General features: G+C 45.6%; 1 protein-coding gene across 10 annotated transcripts in view; it reads left to right on the top strand.

Annotated features, from left to right (window-relative positions):
* CASR (calcium sensing receptor) overlaps positions 1-14,074 on the top strand; it is a 1,433,568-nt gene that overhangs the window by 116,020 nt on the left and 1,303,474 nt on the right. Inside the window, exon 1 of one of the 10 annotated variants that reach the window (XM_069635807.1) lies at positions 4,296-4,393. The exons of the other annotated variants lie outside the window; for them this stretch is intronic. The gene's annotated coding sequence lies outside the window, so the exon portion shown is untranslated. Of the gene's footprint in view, positions 1-4,295; positions 4,394-14,074 lie in introns of those variants that run through there. 10 annotated transcript variants of the gene reach the window in all.

The raw sequence follows: 14,074 nt of genomic DNA on the forward strand, positions 1-14,074 counted from the left end.
CATCATGCAGTCTAGCATCCAGGACATGGTCCGCCCTGGAGGCACCTGGGATACCTGCTGGTTATTTTAGCCACGCCTGAGCTGAGGCACGTGCTTCGCGTTGTTCTGCACATGCAGCGTGATGTTCACCAAGACCTGCTCGCAGCATCCTTGGCCTGCATCTTCAGGGAGAAGAAGAACACCATTATTCTTCCTTACCTGTTCCACATCCAGCTCCTCGTTCGCTCCGGAATCTTCCCTGGAGTTCGTCTTCTTCCGCAAGAAACACCCTAGAGAAGAGATAAGAAGAGGACAATTAGTAAGTGTTTGCCTTCCGATTCCATCGCCTCCAGACTCTGCTTACTTACCGAAGCTCTCCTGGAACTCGCCGCCCGGACATCTTCCATCCTACGCTCCGCTTCCATCTGGCTGCATTTCTTCCAGGAACCTCTCGGAGACCTGCAAGGGAAAATAGCACAGGTTAGCCTTATTCCAAAAGACGCTCATAGCGCCGCGCTTTGCGCATTCTCTTACCTTCTTGAGCACTGCCCTCTTCATCTGCTCGATGTCTTTCACCCCTTCTGCATTTACGAGAAAAGGAAGTCAACAGGGCAACAACAATTGCGGACACACATTCCTTTAAAAAAACTAAAGACTTACCTCAAGAGTGGAGTCGCAGCCGGCTGGACTCCAGCGCCCACGCTAGTGAAGTAACTCGGCCGAAAGTTGCCCAGCCACGACGCGCCCCTGCATAGAACAGCAGGACGGAGAGCACACCTTATCGAAATACAAGGTGAGGGAGGCTCTAAGGGGGTCGCAAGGGGAACGCTTGGGAGGCGGGTCCTGAGAGGAGGTGATTGTAGCTAAAACCGAACTCCTGTCTTCCAGAATAGACCCACGGCAGTGCAAGTCCCCGGGGGAGGTGAATCCATCCCAGAAGCGCTGCAGACCAGTCGGGTGGCGTCCCTGTGGATACAAGGTGAGTGTTACAACTTATGAGGGCTCTCATGGCATCCTCGTGTTTGTGTACTTAGTGGCTCCTATTCCGATCCTGTAGAGTACATAGTATGGTGCCCTATTGCCTTGTTCCTACCCTTATTTGGGCGGCCCCTATCCCGATCACCTCCCCGACTCGGCCTTCAATGAGTCCAAAATCACTTCAATTTCATATACAGATCTTGCGTTCTCCCAGCAAAAGTGATGTATCTGCTCAGTGATCTGATCTCCATCCGAAGGTCTTCGAACAGTGATATATTAAGCCGCCAGCATCTGCAACCCATGGGTTGCCCACCATGAATGTGCAGCTCCAACTCTATTAGTGCATGATCTGAAGCAATAATGTACTGAGCAGTACGCACCTCCCCAGACAAGCCCACTACGTCTAGGAGCACACAAAAAAACCCAATCCTGGAGTATGAGTTATGTATCTGTTACATGAAGGTGTACTCATTTTCCAGTCGGTGAAAGGTCTCCATATTTACAGATGAATTTTTCTTTTGAGCAGAAGAAATACAAAGTTCTGCATATTGTTCTGACTCGTAACATAGGGGCAGCAATCAAGAGACAGCTCAAGGGTTATGTTAAACTCGTCACACAAAATAATCTTTACTCTATGGTAGTTTTTTACTCTGCAAATTCTTTTTTGTTCCGGTCTTCAAAAATTAGTGCTGTGAAAACGAATAGGCATAGTGCAGCGGGTAAGAACCTATAACTGTCGTAACTGATATTATGAAAGCTCTAGCGAATTATGGTTCAGTGTCTCAATGCTTACGTGAAATTGTGACTCAGTGGCGCTACACTTTCTTAGTTGTAATGTCTTTATTCATTTTTTTTACAATATACGAAACCATGGCAATTGGATAAGAATTGTAGAGTTCAATATCATAAAGAACGAGAACAGCAACGTGCAGTTCATTAACGCAGCACAAGTGCAGTGGTGGTGATTCATGTAAACAAAGCAATAGGGGGGACTAAAGGGACACATAGAGGTTATGAGCATATTTGCTGATAGGATAATCTAAAAACAAGAGGTCAGTTCACATTAATACAAAGGATTTGAAATCACGAGGCCTGTAGTGACCAGCTGGAAAGAGATTTTGCTGCACGACATGGATAAATGGCGCCCATGTTTTGAGGTGAGATGGCATCTCATTCCGGAGAGGGTCCATACTTATGCCCCTAGCATGCAGACTTCAGTCCTTTTGGAACGAGATTCTGTCCCAACCCGGACAGGTAGTATAAGGTATCCAGAAGGAGATCCAAATGGCTTACACATCTCCTGCCCGAATTACTATCGCCCATCACTGGAAACCTCCCAGAACTCTAGTCACTACACGTTCACACCAACAGGCACCATGGTACTCACATGCATTGTGCAGCACGGGGATCGACAAATTCCTTTTGCACAGTGTGGGACACGTTTGCTGCAGAACCTCATTTCACAACATTTGCTAGGGATGTTGTGACTGCTCTCCTGCAGTTCTATCACATTGAAAGGTATGTGCAACAAGCTGTGTTCAAAGTCTGTACTAGGATCTACGAGCGCCATACAAATAAAATATCATATCATATCATGTGGCATGGCACGCTAATGGCATCACAAGCTTACCGATGCCACACGTGAATGTCAGAGTGATGTGGGCACAGCATCTGCCATAGCCTCTCTAGGGCCACCTAAACCCCAACTTCAATGCCACCCCTTGCTTTGCCTCTGCACCCCTTCCTCTCTCCCCAGGTGTTCTATGCCCATCACCCTGTTCCGTTGACATTCTTACAATCTTCCCTGCTAACCACCCCCTTTGTTGCACGCCTCTCTTCCCTCTTCTCTGCCTATATGTCACTTTGTACCTTCCTCAATCTTCCAAACACCTGTAACAATGATAGAAATCACGACTGTTGGTGTCTGCTTCTCTGAGAGCGGTTTGTCGTAGTTTGACAAAGCTAGGTATAAAATAGTGCTGAATATAACACAAAAACAATATATTTTTTTAAATTTTATATTATTTGCATTTAATCTGTTTAGATTTTTACAAAGACGTTTTGGTCTTGAAGAGGAGCGTTTAGTGTTTTTACTATGCGTTCTCAACGTTCTCGATGTAGACCAAGAAAGACAGGATTTTGAAAAAGAAGAAGAAAAGACTTCAGGCAGAGGAATAGTCCTGATATCATCCTTGTCTTTTGGCTGAAATGGGTATTTCTGTATGCTACTCCTGTTGGTTTTGGGAGGCCTTCTCCAAGGCGGTGGTTAGCAGTTTGGTCGCTGCTATTAGCCATCTAGTTTGGGCTCCTGTAATAAGACGATTCCACCAAATGTTTTCGTCAACGACTTAAGAAGTTATAAACAGGGGGCCGAGGAAAGCTTTTCTTTCTTGGTCTACTGTTGGGCAAACAAAATATTCTGGGCACAAAGCATGCCTTATCTGTTGCCTTCGTGGAGACAAATTAATGTTAGAAAACACTCTGGGGCCACACAAAGAGGTCGTTTGCTGTGAAGAGATATTGGTGAAGCCGGTGAATTTTCAATAGCAGGAACCCGAGTCTTCATCTAAATAATGTCCATGGAATGTTTTAACACTAGCTGGCCTTTCTAAAGCACAAGCCAGCCATGTGACTTCCCTAATGTGTAATCAGACATTAAGTTGTGGAACAAATGAACAGCTGCTTTATTTCCATGTCCAAACACCTACACACACAAGAAAAGAGGAAGCATTCAACATGAAGACCAACACGAATCAGATGAAAGGAGACAGAGCCTGCAATGTGCTGATGGGGCTCTAGCTGCACCTGCCAAGGAGGCTAAAGAAAGTCAAGATTTGGGGGAAGTCAGCTCTGTCTACAGCACAAGAGGCCCACACATAATTAGCATATTCATATGTGCCTACCCAGCAGTCACCTGGTCCTTCCCGATACATGGTCTAAGACATGTAAAAGAAAAACACTCATTACAACACTGACAAAAGAATACGTTCTTTTTCACTCTCTATTCTACTTTTCATTGAAACTACTACACCATATTCTACTGAAGATAGTAAACCCACATCAGAAAAACATATTTCTTAACTAAAAGGCACAGAAGGCTTTTTTTCGAATACCTTTCTTCAAAAGCACATCACACTTATTTTCTTTCAAGTAGAGACGCTATTTTATGCTTTTACCCGTGTCTTTTACAGCACGAGCTGCGAACACAGCTGCTGTGTAGTGCCCCAAGGAAAAGTGGATCTCTTGCATGCCTTGGCACCGTTCAGATAAAGGGCAAAGAGGAGGGCCAGTGGGAAAGCAGAATACGTCTCAAAGAGGAGCGAAGTCCCAACGAGGAAAGTGCTAAGTGATAGAGCCCGTGACTGCAGGCAGGAAAAGGAGGCAGAGAGGACAGGAGGGGAGCGAAAGCGAGGAGAGAACTGACGCTCAGGCAGAGGTGAGTGATTATATGAGTGGGTCCTGGATTAGGAATTGAGTTAAAACCCCTGTAAAATGCCTTTATGCATTCTAACGCCTCCCATGTTCCTTTCATTTAAACAAAACCAAACCAATGAATTGCCTTTTTTTTTGTGATAAGTGAGCAATTTAGTTTTTGCAGCTAAAAAAAATAACAGTTTCTAAAAGAATGTACGTTTATTTCATTTTCAGTGTTTTGGAAAGAGCCAAACATGTATAACTTCAGAGCACTGTAGGACGGAGGGCAGGGACAGCACAGAATACAGAATGAAATGTGAGTAAGCACATTAGCCATAGTAAACCAATCAGTTTAAAAGTAGTAAGCGGCAGCTGGTCCTGAGATGATTACAGGGGAGTCACCCGTTTGGCCTGCCAAGCTTGGTCCAAATGCCTTAGTGAAAAAGTTCGATCATTGGATTTCTGCCATAAAGCACAGATCGTTGGATGAGACGCTGTTTCTGAGGCCTAAAATCACAATTTCCCCCTAAGAATAACCAGATCCACCGCTCCGAGGCATGTCCTCATCTATCCTAAGGTCAGAACAAGCATCGGAGGGCTCCTACACGTACATTTGCAAAGTTTTGCAGCTCACTCTGCACAGGATCCACAGGTCCGTGGATAGAATGTGTGCACCCTTTGTATGGGATCTGCTGGTCCATGGATAGCATGTGTCATTCTTTGGACGGGATCCGCAGGTCCGTGGATAACATGGGTGCACTCTTTGGGTGGGATCCGCAGGTCCGTGGATAGCATGTGTGCACTCTTTGTACGGTTCTGCAGGTCCGTGGATAGCATGTGTCACTCTTTGGACGGGATCCGCAGGTCCGTGGATAGCATGGGTGCACTCTTTGGATGGGATCCGCAGGTCTGTGGATAGCATGTGTGCACGTTTTGTATGGGATCCGCAGGTCCGTGGATAGCATGTGTGCACTCTTTGTACAGCTCCACACGTCCGTGGATGGCATGTGTGCACTCTTTGGACAGGATCCGCAGGTCCATGGATAGCTTGTGTGCACTCTTTGTATGGGAGCCGCAGGTCCGTGGATAGAATGTGTGTACTCTTTGGACAGGAACCGCAGGTCCATGGATAGCTTGCGTGCACTCTTTGTATGGGATCCGCAGGTCCATGGATAGCATGTGTCACTCTTTGGACGGGATCCGCAGGTCCGTGGATAGAATGTGTGCACTCTTTGGACGGGATCCGCAGGTCTGTGGATAGCATGTGTGCACTCTTTGGACGGGATCTGCAGGTCCGTGGATAGAATGTGTGCACTCTTTGGAAGGGATCCGCAGGTCTGTGGATAGAATGTGTGCACTCTTTGGACGGGATCCGCAGGTCTGTGGATAGCATGTGTGCACTCTTTGGACGGGATCCGCAGGTCCGTGGATAGAATGTGTGCACTCTTTGGACAGGATCCGCAGGTCTGTGGATAGAATGTGTGCACTCTTTGGACGGGATCCGCAGGTCTGTGGATAGCATGTGTGCACTCTTTGGACGGGATCTGCAGGTCCGTGGATAGAATGTGTGCACTCTTTGGACAGGATCCGCAGGTCTGTGGATAGAATGTGTGCACTCTTTGGACGGATTCTGCAGGTCTGTGGATAGAATGTGTGCACTCTTTGGACAGGATCCGCAGGTCCGTGGATAGAATGTGTGCACTCTTTGGACGGGATCCGCAGGTCTGTGGATAGCATGTGTGCACTCTTTGGACGGGATCCGCAGGTCCGTGGATAGAATGTGTGCACTCTTTGGACGGGATCCGCAGGTCTGTGGATAGCATGTGTGCACTCTTTGAACGGGGACGCGGGGGCAAGCATACCTGGTCTGTGGATGCTTTGTGAATAACAACTGGAATCAAAAATGTGCTCCCACTTCTAAAAAAACACATTGTACGATAATGTATTATACCCTCACCCACCCGAGACTCCTCTACTCCAGACCACCCCTTTATAGGCCACTTCTGAAATGTTTCTCAATGTGCAATCTCTGACGATCCGGTCAGGATCTGCGGTTCCCACAGATGAAACTCACTAGTGTTCTTAAAAAAAAACCATATCCCATCCTTTTGAGACGCGTCCTCATTCAGCTTGGGATTCGGACAATCCTCAGAGGGCTCCCATGCGGCCCACTCTTTGTAATTGATCCACTGGTACCACGTGTGCACTCTTTATACTGGGTTCAGGGGATCTAGGGTTGAGGATCCACAGATATGCAGATGACCTTCCGATAGCATGTGGAAAAAGAATGTTTTCTCACATCTAAAAAAATCACACTCTACTCTGATTTATCATACCCTCACCTCCCCTAACCTCTACCTTACCACAATCATCCCCTTCATGCAATCTCCATTTGGGCATGTGCAATGGAATTAGCAAAGGACGAAAATTTACTTGGACTGCATTTTCTGCTTCACTAATTCATTTCACAAGCGAAAATGTAGGCTGTGCCTGGGTAAACAATATTTGCGCATGTACAATGTACGTAAAACCAGTTGCAAAGCATAACCTGTCATGTCCTGCCAAGTTTTCATGGAGTCCACACAGAATATGGGTTGTAAATTGATTTACCTGTTCCTGCATCACTGGACATGTCTGTAAGTGCTCTCAGTGTCGGCTCTCGTGCTGCACACTGCTTTCTCACTAACGAGTCTCTGTGTTCATACATGCTCAAAAGGAGGAGCCGAGCAGTAGCACAGCGACTGCACAAGATTCTCAAAGTGCCTATCTGCCAGCTCCATCCTCTGTGCTTCATTCTCCTTTTCTGCCTGCCACCTCATCCCTCGCTACCTCCAGTTCTATCTTTGTAATGGTCCCTATGCCTCATCATAGCTACTCTTGGAGCACTGCCCATTTCTTCCCACACTGCTTCCTTCTTGCAAGCTTTATCCATGCATATCCAGCTCTTCCTTAATTCAAGACACAGTTTGAATGAGGGTGCAATTTAAATAGAAAACATATTTTATTGAAACATTATTCATCTTCATCAAGCCGCCATAGCTGGCGTATAATTCATTAGCAACACATTATCCACACAATATAATACAATACAAATATCTCAATATACATTCACAGAAACCGCATAAAGTGCAATGTGCAAAAAGTGCTATGATGGTTACTATCCACCAAGATGATCCTCAAGCCAGGGATGTGCAAAAAAGGGGAACAGAGACGGCACTAGTGGGCGTAGGTAGACAATGCTGTACCACCTACATGAAAACACCTATACATAAGTGCAACAAAGAATTCTAAAAAGCCACAGTCTACTAGGCGAGGCCATTTTCTAACAACTGTCTTCTGGATTCTTATGGAGCTCTTCTGATGGGTATTGTTACTGTCCCCTTCGTCCTAATTTCAACATCCCTCCTGAATAAAGTCATTTTTTCATCAGGGCAGTGCATGGATCAAGTTGGTTCTGACAAGTCACTCAAATGAACAGAGTCTCCCGCGAATCATGAAAAAGTGTTCTTAACTTCTTCTGCTCCTCACCACGTTCAGGTTCCAGTGGCACTCGTGGTCACCTTATCACGCATCCACTGCTCCTACTGTCAGGTAATGTGGAAAAGGTTGCATAATCAAATTATGCATTAGTGTCCATAGCGCGAGAAGACCGTGATGCCGAGAAATCCAGCTATCCCTTCCTCAGCAGAACCCCCAGTTCTCCATGCCTAGCGATTCTTCTTGCCGGTCTGCCAACTTCCAGGTATGCCATTATCTCTAAAAACGCTGTCAACTTAGTGAAGCGGGCGGACTGTCCCTACCTGTCATTATTATCTACAGTATTAATATGGCTCTTTCTGATTAAGTTGGGAGCTCTTCTTTTCTGGATACCTAACTGCTTTCCAATTGATTGCAGATCCTACCCCACCTGAGCCCCAGTGGTCCAGGCGCTATCTAACTCTGCATTATCTTGAATCCTGGGCAGTTTAACTCTGCATTATCTTGAATCCTGGGCAGTTTAACTCTGCATTATCTTGAATCCTGGGCAGTTTAACTCTGCATTATCTTGAATCCTGGGCAGTTTAACTCTGCATTATCTTTAATCTTGGGATGTATAAAAGTCTCCCTGGGCCGTTTTCAACAAATTGATTTCACCCATGCATGTGATACGTTTTACTCAACGGTTTGTGCGGGTCTCCTTTACATCTAAACAATTGGATTTGAACACTGCCCATCAAAAGTTAATGGCGCGTTTAGCCGAATTTAAATGAGTAGCAGTGACCACATCCGGAGAACACTTCAATGCTAATTACTGTGCAGACTCTACAAGCACGTAAATATGGTTGACCTGGCAGAGCTGCTCCCTACCCTTATAAGCAACACTACCTTACAGATCTCCCCACGCCTGAGTGATTCAACATGCCCGCTAATTTCTTGACTGATTAGTCTAAATTGATGTTCATCATGTCACATTTAGATGCTGAAGCCATGACCTGGGCAACACCTTTACAATCAAAAGGTGTGGAGAAGTTGCTACTGAAACAGGTTAGCTGAGAGATTGGTCACCAAGTTCCGTGAGTTTCATGTTCCTAATGGACTTAATGATGAACAGCAGAAATCCTTGGTAAACCTGGTCCTTTCAGCACTTGTAACTATTGATGAACCTTACACATTGGACAGAGACCTTAAGAGGGATGATCGGGGGAAAAGGAGGATGGAAGGACCTCGCCCCTTTATTCTTAACTGGACATGGGCAAAATATCAGTAAAACCACATTTACTGAAATGGCTTCTCCTGAACCCCGAAAGACTTCTGGTTCATGTTGTCCATTGACTCCTGAAGGGCAAAAGTGTAGAGAGCAGAGGAAGATCATCACATGTACAACAGACCACGAGAGCACTTTGTTAAGGCGTTTCCAGTATCACATTATGGAAAAGCTTGAGCTTGGAATTGAGGGTATTTAAGGTGCCATCCTATATACGTCTGTGCAGAATCTATTCCGCAGGCCCCATCACATTTGTATATCTCTATGTTCCATTTCTGGGAATCAGAGAATATGTTGAAATGTCTATGCTCATGTAGTCTGGTGCACTTGGTAAATACACAGTTTTGGAATGTGTTCACTGACATGCCATTCTATGTTTGAGCCAAATCTGATGGCAATTTGCTCAGTGCACGGGTCACCCATGACAACATGATGTAACAATTGCTTTGCTTATGAAAAATTCAAGAACGTTAGGAATTAATGAGTGTTGATTTGATTAATGCACAATATCTCATTGTCATTTTGGGAGTTCCCTGGTTAACTTGTTATATACCCTTGCAACGGACTCGCCCACAAGAATAGTAAAACTGAATTCTAAGTATGGCTAGAGATTCAGTGATTCTGAGGCTGTCATAGAGGGACTCCAATGGTCACTTATACATCCAAGCACTGTGTTGCCTCGGTGGAAAGAATTCCCACAGAATATAACAAGTATTTGTAAATGTGTTCTTCCTTCAGAATGAACAACTGCAGCCTCATCGAACATATAATTGCCCTATTAACCCGAGATCCAGAGCCCATGATCGAATTTACTATTTGTCGTCAAGAAGGAACATGTCTGAAAAGAGTAATTGGAAGAGTCCCTTTGCAAAGAATTCATCAGACTGCATATTTTCCCCATGGGAGCTCTCATCTTCTTTGTGTCAAATAGAGAAGAGAGGTGAGGCCCTGCACTTACTATTGTAGTCTGAATTCCAACATTATTAAAAATAGGTACCATTTACCTTTGATTTGTGATCTAGTTAACCGGGCCAAGGACACGACTTTATTCACCAAATTAGATCATCAAAGGGTCTACAATCTGTAGGGGGAAATTCTGCCGGGGTCGGCCGGGCCGTTGGCAGACCTCCGGGCAGGGAGGCCCCAACTCCTCCCGTATATCCCAAAGGAGATAGAGTATGAGACACACACAAGAAGCAATGTGACTCTGCTGTTTATTAAACACAAACGGCAGGGATGGGTCAAGGATCATACGCGTCTGACCTGACACACACACAATCGTGGGGCTCACAGGCCCTTTTTACTGTAGTATGACGCGCTACCTGCGTCACTCTAGAAGATTAACAAAAAACCTATTGCCACTCTTAATTGGTTGCTCGAGTGGTAGGGTTAGTATAGCATACGTATAGAGAATAATATGAGTGGCCGAGGGTTAGTCAGGTGATATATCTGGGTTGTCCCTACAATTAGATACATGAGAATTGTTACATGAAGACTCCTAATGATTGGTTGATGTTAATGGCGTCAGTGATAAGAGCCCCATGTTCTGATTGGTGCACCCGTGAGCTTCCCAGCCTGGGACCATCGCTGTTCCCAGCTCTCGGTGTACCTGCAATTTGCAACAATGTTTCACTATTGGTACATGCAGACAATGTGAAGACTTATTCGTGAGCTAGACGGCCGACTACTCCCACCATTGCAGATGTCCATTGATCCTTTCAAGTGTATCTGCCTGTGTCTTGTAACGAGGGATCCAGATGCCTCCTTCCTCCTGGGCTTGGCATCTCGTCAGGTTCGGCTTGGTCACGTGGGATGGGACCGTGTTTGAGGCAGAATTCTGCACAATTAATATTGTTTTTCCACTGTGTGCCTGGTTTAATTGCAGGTGCGACTTTAATGTTGGTGCACGGCGTGTGAAGTTGCAACATCGTGCCCTTGATGGTCTGCTTTTGGAATGTGGGTTTGCAACATTACGACCTTGGCTGTCTGCTTTTCCCAGGCTCATTCTGCAGGATCAGCAACCTGACTCTTGTTCTGTTAACGTCCAGGGGAGCTCTTGCTTGCGGCCTACTCAGGCCTAGTATATAGGTGGAACCGTCTGGTGCACAGGCGCTTTAGGTTATAGTCTCATATTGTCTTATGACCAGTATCGTGTCTTTGTTATAATTCTCATTATGGCACCTAGGTTTAGAAGAAGCGTAAGCAAGCTCTTTAGATGAGTTCATGGTGCATCTTGCGTTTCTGCATTTTGAGAGCCTAGGTGAAAAATAATAAAGATGCACGTCCGTGAGTATGTCTGTCGCCTACGTCATAGCACTGAGTATATTCTTCATGTAGATTGGTGCGGGAGTGTCCAGTGTGTATGTTGGCACAGGTGTGCTATCCGTTGGCTAGGTCGTCATGGCATCTCTAACGACGTATAGGTTTTTAGTCTAGTTGATCCATGCCGCAGGCATCGGCATGAGCAGGGCGGGCTGCTGGGCAGGCAGATGGACACATCCTTATGTTCCTGTACCAGGGTATCTGGTCGTCTGGTAGATGGCCAAACTCTTCTCGTGGCGGATGCTTGGGCCGTGAACCTTTAGGCCAGGCGCGAGAGGGGAAAGAGGGGAGTCTGTTTTTCCATTTTCCCACTTCAGTCCCCCCTCTGGTCGACTTGTCGACCACAAACATATCCTTTTTGTTATCTCCTCTTACTCTCCACACTTTAGTTATTCCTCCTAAATGTCCATAATGGTTAACATGATCTTCAAATGACCAATACATATATTCACAGGCTCCTCCAGGAGTACAGTATACCCATTTCCCTATGTAACTCCTGGGGTTTCTTGGGTTCTCGACCTTCACCGATGGTGGGTCCAGATGGTTGGTGATGATCTGGTTGCGCAATTTCTCTCTCTCTTGTATTATTATGCCTGTGTGTTGACCGTCATCTGCTGGCATCAGTGGGTGCATACCGACCATTTCAAGCAACTCGTCAGTGGTGCGTGCCTTCCGGGCTTTCCAAAATCTTATTATGATCAGTGTAGCTCCAGCCAAAATAATACAACCAACTATAATTTTCAGTCCATCTGACAGCCAAGATGGCATCCATGACCATAATAGCGAAAACCAGCTCTCATCCTTTTTCACACCCTTGCTTTCATCCACCATTTTGGAGTGTAACTGGGCCAGTTGTGAAACTGCTTCTGTCAATGTACCGTTGTCAGCATCATTGGCAGGAATGAATGTGCAGCATGATTGTTCTATCTTTGCGCAAACTCCTCCTTCCATGGCAGTGAGGAGGTCCAATACATATCTGTTCTGCAGTGCTACCATCCTTATTGCTCGCAGCTCTTCTTTTATTGCATTAAATCCGTTTACTGTAGAATTGATGGTCATCATGAGTTTCCATCTAGTTATCTGGAGCCATTTTGCGTTTGCGTAAGCCTGCAGTCCTGGATGTATTATTGAGGAGAAGAACATTGCTGCTCTGCTAAATAGTCTGTGTTCTGGCGGAATCGAAGTGAGTGCCGTTTCCGACCTTCCCCATAGGTAATTTCCTGTCAGAGGTTCCCCTTGTCTTTTCCGTCTGTTTAGGACAGTATCATTGCCATTGGTCCTGTTCCCTGGCTCCCCCTGAGGCGGTGCAGATCTCTTATTTCTCTTGTCCCCTTCATCCATTTTAGGAAAGTTTGCCACATTCACATGCTTCTGGGGTACCACTAGCGATGGTACATTGACGTGCACCATCGTGCATACACCATTCCACAGAGGGGGCAACGTGTGGTATGCCTTTTCTCCACAGGCCCAGTAATAGTCCATTATCACTGCTGTTCCTGCTCCCCCTTCAGGTAACTCCATCACGCTTCCACAATTGGTGTTATATCCTACGTCCACCTCTCCTTTATGTTGGTAGCATACTTTAGGCGCAGTCAACGGCAGTATTGTTATCGGGTCTTCATCCGTTTCTATCCATGTGAGCATAGGCACGTATTTGATCCAAGTTGTCCAACATCTGTGATTGTGCGCATCGATAGTTGAAATAGTTTCTTTTGTTACCATGTTGCTGCCAACCACTCCTATCTCCCATTTGTTGTCCAAGTATACTTTCCCCGTTATCGTCACCAGTGGCCTCTCCCAGCATCCTAATTTACCAGGAACTTCAGTGGCGTACCAATCACATGATAAGTACTGCAGTGTTACTTTATTTGTTTCTCCTTTTGCAGGACCACTTGTTATGTATCTAAATGCTTCAGCATGTAAACTGCTCTTGTGGTAACTCAAATAAGTCTTGAGGAAGTTGTTTTCGTATGGGTATGAGTCTCGTGTTTTCCACGTCATATGCACCACTGTTCCTTGAAATCTTCCTTTCGTTTGGAACAGTGCCAGGTATATTATGCACCGTGCTGTTCTTTCGTCTATTTCTGTGGCAACAAATGTTCGAGAAGCGCTCATGGCGTATGGTATTAATGAGCAAACGTAGCAGCTGTCTTCTGTTGTCTGCTTACCAATGCGGGTCATGTGTTGATACCATATGTTGTTTGAGACGTGTGCTGAATCTTGTATGTAATTATCAATACCTTTATTATCTGAGTATGTGCTGCGTTGTACTCTATTCTGCTTGTGCGCAATTTTGCTAATATCACCTGACGTAACACCTGTTGCAGCTGGGGATGGGGGTGTGTTAGGTTTGGGTACAGCAATAATATTTATAGCATAGCTGTACTGCCATACAGAGGCAGCTACGAACCCGGTGATTATCAAAATCCCCATTACTTTTATTACATATGCTAATTTCACCGGCATTTTGCTCTTACCTTGCTGCAGTCCGGCAGCAAATTCTTGCGATGTTAGAGTTGCCCGCCTGAAAATTCTTAATATGCTGATTATTAAATGTTAGTTGTTAAGCTCTCCCTATCAAATAGTCATTCAGTGCTCAGGCGAAGAGCTGTTCCCACGCTACTCTGAGCGATCTAT

This window comes from Ambystoma mexicanum, chromosome 7p, assembly GCF_040938575.1.
Source record: "Ambystoma mexicanum isolate Mex_15411 chromosome 7p, UKY_AmexF1_1, whole genome shotgun sequence".
NCBI classification, from domain to species: Eukaryota; Metazoa; Chordata; class Amphibia; order Caudata; family Ambystomatidae; genus Ambystoma; species Ambystoma mexicanum.